Below are 7054 nucleotides of genomic sequence, written 5' to 3' on the forward strand. Positions count from 1 at the left end.
ATAATACTGCCTTATACTGAATTTGAACACTGATCCAACTAGTTTAGTATTGTCTGCAATGACTGGCAGCAGCTGTCCTGGGCTTCAGATAAGGGTCTCTCAGTCCCCTCCAGAGATGCTGGTGTTTGAATTTGGGACCTTTGGCGTGCATATCAGATGCTCTGCCACTAAGCTACAGCGCTTCCTTCAACTGACCGGCGTTTGACAGGGAGAAAAAAGTTGAATTTTCAAAATTACATTAAATTGACATCTCATTTTAGGAAGGGTTATGGGACCACAGTGTCACCTGGTATTTGAAATGAACGCTTCTACTTCACTTTTCTATTTCTGTGTAACTTTTGGAGACATCATAAACATGGATGGGCGTTCTGGATCTCCTTAATTGGACAGATTACAAAGTGTGGGCAGCGACTGAACAGGGAGCGGGAAAAGAGGGGGAAATATTATTTCACTTTGTCTTGTCTGCCTATTTTTAAAATAAATTTAAAAAAATCAAAATATTTATAGTTAAAAGTGGGAGATGAAACCAAAAGGGTAGGAGCAAAATATGTGTGTGAAACTTTTCCACAGTTGTACATTTCTTATGAGCATGATGCATGCACAGATGCTTGTGTTAAAAAATAGAGCACCACATGTCACCTCGCCATTTCAGTTTACCCAATGCAGTTATATATATGCCTGAACGTCAGTGAGGCAGAGGAAGTGAAAACTGGCTTTAATATTAGGTGAAGAGCTTACGTCTGAGACTAAAAGCAGCCTTAGAACTATCGTATTTCTTTCAAACAACAGCAATAGCAACAATTTATTACATTTGTTTCCTCTCCTTCTTCCAAGCGTTTTGGGCAGTATTGGTTCTTTACCAACCACTGCCCTATTTTATTCTCACATGAGCTCAGTGAAATACTGCATGATAGACTGCAAAAGAGTGACTAGTCCACTCCACCCAGTGAGCATTGTGCCTGAGTGAGGACTTGAATCTGGGCCTCCCTGGTCCAACCCTTTAATTCAGATTTAGGGGCATCTTTGGCAGTGGCGTAGCGTGGGGGGTGCCAGGGGTGCCGGCCGCACCGGGCGCAACATCTGGGGGGGCGCGAGTCCAGAGGGAAGGGACAAGTTCCTTCCTCCGCCGGGCTCCCCGCCGCCACCGCCAGCCTTGCGCCCCTAGCGCGCGCGTGCCCCCCGCCGCCGCTGCAGCTGCGCTCCACTCACTGCTCGCAGGAGGAGCAGCCGCTGCAGCAGCGCCGACGCTGCCACCGACGCCTGGCCGGGCACGAGCAGCCTCTGCACCCTGCCGCCGCCGCCATCCCCTCGACCCAGCCACAGGCGGCGGCTGCTTCTGCCGACTAGGAGGGAGGAGAGCTCCAAGGGGCCTCGCTGTGCCTAAACCCTCCGAGAGGAAGCCGGCGGGCGGGCGAGGGTCTCCCGGCAGAAGGGGGCGCCGCTGGCTCCGGCTCTCAGCGCTGGCTCTCCGGCTCTCTCTTGACTCATGGCTTCCCGGGGCTGAGAGAAGCAGGCTCAGCCTGGAATAATATTGAGTTGGATAATGGCTGGTGGGAAAGGGGTTAGGCAGGGACACTCTCCTCTATGCTCTGCTGCCCCCCGCCCCGCCCTTCAGACTGCTCAGGCCAGGTAGAAACCTCCTTCTACTAAGTAAGACGTAGGAAATGCCACTAAAACAATTTTGCTTTATCCCAAAGCTGTGGAAACTTTAAAGATATTGTACACTTTATCCAAAAAAGGTGTTTTTCTTGACTGAAAGTTACTCTGGCTGCTACTTCGTTCTGCAGCTCTAGCAGCACTTCTTGCAAAGAAACAGCAACGTCTTTTTCTTGTTTATTTCTCTAGGTCACTTCTGTTTTCTTCACTTATCACTTCTCTCTCTGCCCCCCCCCCCCAGTCTCATGCCGTACCCGCCCCATTTACACGATTTTCATCTGTGGCCCCCTTGGAATATCCTGGGGGGAGGGCCCAGGGAGCCATATGGCCCCCAGTTGAGAAACACTGCGCTAAAAGATGGCCAGAATGCAGAAGCCTAATACAAAAAAGTCATAAAAATCCAAATCTGTCAGGAGCACCCATCCCTCTGCCCTTCAGCCTCACTGGAGGCACCTGGCGCGCAGAGGGAATAGACACCCCCCTGCGCAAAGCCCGGGTCTGGGGTCTCTCCTCGGTAGCCGGCGGGCATCATGGGGAGCGCGGAAAGACCCGGTGCAGGATGTGAACGGCCATGTTTATGCTGTGAAGCGCCCTGAGATATATGGATGAAGGGCGGTATACAAATTTAATTCACCGCCACCATCATCTTCGAGGGTGGGGGCTGGGAAAAGAGAGGGGGGTTCTCCCTTTCTAGACCTCTTTAAAATATGCTCACGATGGCTCCTGGCCACAAAGGCTAAGCGTGGCACTCAGTGGCGTAGCGTGGGGGTGCAGGGGGGGCGGCCGCACCTGGCTTAACATCTGGGGGCGCGCTCCACGGGTTAGGGGGCGCAAAATCCACGAGTTAGGGGGCGCAAATTACTTGCCTTGCCCCGGGTGCTGACAACCCACGCTACGCCACTGATCTTTGGGCCTTCAGATGTTGCTTCATCAGTGCTCATCACTGCTCATCATCGTTGGCTATGCATGCTAGGGCTGATCAGAGTTGTCATTCAGCAGCACCTGCATGCTCCTCCAATGCTATCTTCACCGATCTGGGGCCCTCTGGATGTTGTTGGTACTACAGCTCCCATCATCCTTGGCCACTGGCCATGCTGGCTGAGGCTGATGGGAGCTGGAGTCCCACACCATCTGCCGAGCACCAGGCTAGGGCAGATTGCTCTGACCCCCTACATCACACTGGCTCTCCTCTTTTGCAACCAATACCTTTTTACCAATACCAGACATCAAAATCCACTTTTCCTTCCCCATTAAACAATCACACCAAATCTTAGAGAAGGGCTGGCCTGGGATAGTTTTTGTATCAGAGAATCTGAGTTGAAAGAATTAAAGAATTACTGCTGTAAAAAACAACAACACAGAACCTGTTTTCCCAACCAACAGTTTATACTTAACTGTTTTCAGAGTTGCATTTTTCCCCAGTTGCTTTTTTTTTATTTAGTTATTGATTCAGATTGTTTTAATTACATAAAAAATCATTATGCTTTTGACTGAAACCCCTACCATTTCCTGCTGTGCTGTGGCTTCACCACACACTCCTGGGTTGGTCTGGCACTCTCTGCATGTTTTTGTCCCATGTTAGCCACCATTCCCTTCCTCCGTTTTGATGGCAAAAGATCAAACCAGCTAAGCAAGAAAGGAGAACTCTTGCATCTCAATGCAATTACATGATGGAGAATGGTGAAGGCTCGTTTATCAGCACTAAATACTTCATAAATACTTTCTGCAGTCAGAGGCATTCATTTGTTGGCTAACAACAAAAATCCAGTCTGTCAGTTTTACTGCCTGTTAATAGAAAAGATAATAGAAACAAAATGGAAGGAACATTATCAGCTGCTTTTGACAGATGTTTTAGCATATTTTAACAATCTGAGTTGATATTTCATCTTGGGTTGCTTTAAGGAAACCCAGCTGAGATTATTCGCCACTGAGAAAGCTCATGCAGTAGATTTCACCCACCCTTTCATCAGAAGAAAGATATGAAATCCACAGATGGCAAAACTCCATATAAAAGGCCTTCCAGGTGGCTTCGAGAAATTTATCTTTTCAATGAGAATCCCAAAAGACTGTGAGAATCTGGCATACCAGTTAGTCAGCTCCAAGTTATTATTTATTTTTCATCTATGCTCTCTTAAGGTGAGATCAAATAAATATGAGAATGATGCCCAGGGCTTTGATGAGAACAAACAGGAAGAAGATTCTGCCTCAACAAACAAGGGAATGGGGGAGCAGAATATCTTACAATCACAGATTTGTAGAGTTGGAAGGGATCACGAGGGTCATCTAGTCCAACCCCCTGCAGTGGGGGAATCTTTTGCCCAACATAGGGCTCAGACACACAACACTGGGATTAAGCATCCCATGTCCTACCAACTGAGTACTCTGCATAAGGGGCATCACCATAATATCACTTATTATGAGCTTCTAGTTTCTTTTTTTGTTATGAGCTTGTGGGTGCCAGGTGTCTATAATTCCTGGATCCTGCAAGTGTTAGAATTTAATCAAGGCTTGAGGTGTTAAGCTAGTTGCCAGACTTCTAACCCCTGGATCCAGCAAGTGTTAAAAGCTAATCAAAGAAAGGGGCTCTGTGGGAGACACAAATGGATGTGGACCCTCCCTCAGCTCACAGTGAGAAGGAATAAAACCAGAGTTCAGAGCTAGAAGTCAGGTGAGCTAGAAGCTGGATACAAAAGTGGCAGGCTGGGAAAGCAAGATCTCTGTTGGAATCCAAGGCTGTGACTATGGGAGAAACAAGACCCTTTTGGGATTGTTAATGCTGTGAATTCCTCCATCGCAGGCTCAGGTTGAATATATGAGTAAATAAACCTCACAATCTCTGCAGAGACATCACAATCTCTGCTGTACCTCATTTCCATAAGGAAACACGGACCCTCAATAAATGTCTGGAACCCCTGGAATCTCACACTGCTCTGAGATTAGAGTGGCGTACAACAGTATTCACTGTTGTGTCCAAATAGGGCAGATGTGGAGCCATGCATTCATTATCAGTTTGACGGATGAAATTATGCATTTGCACACATCTACTCTGTGCTGCTTAGCTGTGTTGTTGAATGCACAACATGATATGCATGCTGTGATGTTTCTGTGTTATGGATCAGCATTGCAGACATCACCTCTTGTGGGATCAGTGGTCTGAAAATGCAATGCAAAAATACTGGAGGTGAAAGGAAATAGGGAAATAAAAGGAGAGGCATACATCTCTTCTTTTATTTCCATATTTCTTCTCACCTCCAGTATTTTATGTATGCAACAACAGCAGCAAGAATTCTTTTAGTCCAAAAATGGAAACAACAAGAAGTACCAACGAAAGAAGAGTGGCAGATGAAAATGATGGACTTTGAGGAACTGGCGAACCCGACAGGAAAAATCCAGAACCCCCATGATCAAGTATTCCAAAAGGACTGGAATAAATTTATGCGATATTTGAAAGATTACTGTAGGCAATTAACATCACTAGCAGGGTTGTCTGAAGACTCGCAATGAGAAATTTTCTCCCTTTCTATATTTAAATTTTAAGGTATTTTGTAAGGAATGTAACTAGAAAAGGAAAACGCACAAAATGCAATGATATAAAGGTTAATTTTGAAAGCCATGAGGCATGAGGGAAGGAAGTCGATGGGCTCTAAAGAGCCAGAGAGGTAAATAATGATGCGATTGCATATTACTAAATGGAAAAAATACATATAAAATTGAAATAAAAGGAGAGGCTTCACAAAGAATATACTCAGAATATATCTAAGTCGCATTCCCTCCCTCTTTGACACGTCTGAGTTTGGGGAAACAAACATCTAAATTGTGGGCATGTTTAGAAGTCTGAGACACTTACATGCCCCTCTGCCAAGGCAAATGCCAGCTGTCCCAAACATGCCAATTGCCATTTGAAAGTGATGTTGATAGGTGAGGATGATGGGCTGTCCAATGGAATGGAAACAAAGGTAAGCATTTCCTGAAACGACAGAACTAATTTAGTTGTTGGATGTTCTTGAGATCCTGCAGGAGTTTGGTTCCACATAGTATGCAAAAAATAGGGTAGACACTCAAAATCAGGATTGCATTTGCATGAGAAGAAATGTTCTTTCTTCTGGTCACCATCTCCAACAACGCCTGTACTTCATCAGTTCTTTAGTTCATTCACCCCACTAATTTGCCTCAAGAACTCATAAGTTTTTGATGATTTTGTCCAGCATCTGTTCACTTGCCACACCTCCATGATCCATGAAGTATGGATGATGCTGTTCTTCCCATGATATGCAGTATGGATTCAGGCCCTCCACCATAGTTTTGGATGAGATTTATTCCTTCCAGGCTAAAATTTGGGGGAATATGTAAAGTATACACATTGCGGACTGGTATAATACAGAAATTTCCAATAGAGTCAAATACCAAAATAGAAGTCATTTTTTCTTTGCATCCTACAGCCCTCTAGCTTTGGTGGTCATGTATTTTCCTAGTTTCTGGATATGGCAAACCTATACTCCAGTTTCTTAGGAGTAACCTCACTTAACTTAATGGGAATAGAGGCTTGCACTGCTAGGGAAACTATTGTAATAGGCAATTGTCTGTCATACTTCTTTGAAATATTTTCAGTTGTAATAGTTTTCTTTATAAGATAGGCCTCTCCATGTGGTAATCCTCAAAGTCAGTTTTGAAGCAGATTATCTAAGTCACTCTTGCTCATTCCTAAATTAATGAGACTGCAGAGAGAGCTTTACTAATTTCAATAAAACTGAATGTCTTGAGGCTTTCCATTGGTCAGCAAAGTGGCTTCATGTCAGCACATCTGTATACATGTCAAACTCCCCTGAAGGAAACTGACTTTAGCCGGTTTCTGCCATTTCGCTGCCTTGTTTGTGTGACACAACTTGTGCCTTTGTTGGGTTAGCAAAGTCTGTTTGCCTTCAAATATTAATATCCTGGCTGGCTGACTTCAGTCACTTTATAAGCTTTGAAAGTGGTCCAGCAACGGCTTCCTGGATTGCTTCAAAACAATTCAACTTTAATTTAAGACAGAACATTAGCATTACCAATGAACTCCAAAATAGCATCTTAAAGCTCTCAGCAGGTGGAGATTTGGGTGTTTCCACTTCATTCAGTGCTTCAAATGATATCAATGGTGAGAGGAATTGGTGGGGAGAAATCCTGTCAGCAGAGTCCTCTTACAGAATGCCAGTTCCAGCTGGAGTGTTCAGACGTGAAGCTCATTAAAGAGTTTAACGATCAGGATAAATGTCATACCCATTAATCTCCCCCTGAAATAGACAAAGTAAATAGCAATGAGTGAGTTAAATCTGATTTCCTCAGGAAGCTGGATGGTTGATAAAGATTAACGCTAGCTTTAATAGCGCTAAATAAAAAAGAGGACCATTCCTTTATTAAT

The 7054-nt window shown here is 44.9% G+C and overlaps 1 long non-coding RNA gene across 1 annotated transcript; it reads right to left on the reverse strand.

Moving 5' to 3' along the window:
- Positions 1–287: 287 nt before the first annotated feature.
- On the reverse strand, positions 288–5621 carry LOC308596356. The gene is made up of 3 exons (XR_014012486.1): positions 5504–5621; positions 3160–3441; positions 288–411 (listed from the first exon to the last, which is right to left on the reverse strand). It is a non-coding gene; the product is annotated as an uncharacterized lncRNA (long non-coding RNA).
- Between the last annotated feature and the right edge of the window lie 1433 nt (positions 5622–7054).

Source organism: Podarcis bocagei, assembly GCF_964188305.1.
Source record: "Podarcis bocagei genome assembly, chromosome: 10".
Classification (NCBI taxonomy): domain Eukaryota; kingdom Metazoa; phylum Chordata; class Lepidosauria; order Squamata; family Lacertidae; genus Podarcis; species Podarcis bocagei.